Source organism: Varanus komodoensis, unplaced genomic scaffold (assembly GCF_004798865.1).
Source record: "Varanus komodoensis strain SLA01 unplaced genomic scaffold, ASM479886v1 scaffold1624, whole genome shotgun sequence".
NCBI lineage: Eukaryota > Metazoa > Chordata > Lepidosauria > Squamata > Varanidae > Varanus > Varanus komodoensis.
Window position 1 is genome coordinate 11541 of NW_025335478.1, and position 1430 is coordinate 12970.

Sequence of the window (1430 nt, forward strand, 5' to 3'; positions counted from 1 at the left end):
TATGTCCGGCGACCATTAAATTCCAGCTCCAACGTAATTATAAAGGGTTCGATTGTCACAATGATCGTTTAGTAAATGTAAAGCTGACCCCGGACGAACATGCGATCTGAGATCCACCCAAAAAAAAAGAAAAAGGCTGAAGGCGCCTATACCAGGGTGACCGTAGTTATGAGGTGATAAGCTCCTGAGATTCACCCAACCCGAAGTGCTTTAGAGAGAAAAGAGTGGTCACCTTGAAAGAAAGTCCCTGGGCCTCACAACCAGAGGTATTGGAAAGGTCATTAAATAGGTGCAACCTATAGGTATGATCCACGAGACTGGTAACAGTAGGCGAACCGATAGGGGTAGCCAGTGCTTAGTTGAGTGTCTTGAAAATGACATTTAAATCGAGTTTAATAGACGTACAAAAATATGAAATGCTGTTGGCGGGACGATATCCAGGAGGTGGCGCGTTTGGTTGCTCGAAAGACATAAAATTTAAAAAAAAGGGAAAATTCAGGACGTTGAGCTAAGCTGACCTTAAAGGAGGAGGGGTCGAAAAAATTAAAATATGAAATGAGGAGTCCTAGGGAATAGAGCTAAAAATATGAAAACAGAAGATAGTTTAAGATAAAGAATTCTAGTTTTGGGGACTAGAGGTGGGATGTATCCTTCTTTTGAAGTTTATTTAGTGCTTTAACGAAAGCTTGTTGAGCTTGAGGTCTGAGGAAGTGGAAAAACAAATGTTTTATCTTGTTTATGCAATGCTGGGGGGTTTAATTGTGAGTGGTTTAATGGTTAGTTCAAATCCGTCCCCTCTTTACGGAGTTGTGAGTCTTGTTTTTTTGGCTTTTTTGGCCTGTGGAGTTCTCGTCGTTTGTGGTTATTCTTTTTTATCCTTGGTATTGTTTTTGGTCTATTTGGGGGGGATGGTTGTAGTGTTTGCGTATTCTGTTGCAATGGCATCTGAATTGCGGCCGGAGGCCTGGTTAGATTGGTCTGTTTTGCCTCGTTTTTTGGGCGGGCTGATTGGGATTTTTGTGGTGATGGGGATGATCTTGGGGGGTGATGTGGGGGTTTTGTATCTGGGGCTTTATTCTAGTGATTGTGGAGGGTGGTCTGTGGCTCGTAGTGATGTTCTTGGTGTTTCTTTGTTATATTGATATGGATTGGCGGGTTTGTTAATGGTGGGTTATGTTTTAATATTAACATTGTTTGTTGTGCTCGAGCTAGTTCGTGGCTTGGCTAGTGGATGCGTTCGTTCTGTATACAGGGGAGGGTTCTTGTAGTTGAAGTACAACGTGGATTTTTCGTGTCCTTGGTTTTGGGTAAATCCAAATGAGAATATGGGGAGTGTAGGGGGTTTGGGGGTTTTTTAAAAAGTTATGTTTTTTTGATTTTTTATATGTCCGGCGACCATTAAATTCCAGCTCCAACGTAATTATAAAGGG

At 41.8% G+C, this 1430-nt stretch overlaps 1 pseudogene; it reads right to left on the minus strand.

Moving 5' to 3' along the window:
• Nucleotides 1-1430, minus strand: part of LOC123021448 — a 3587-nt pseudogene continuing 2157 nt past the window's right edge.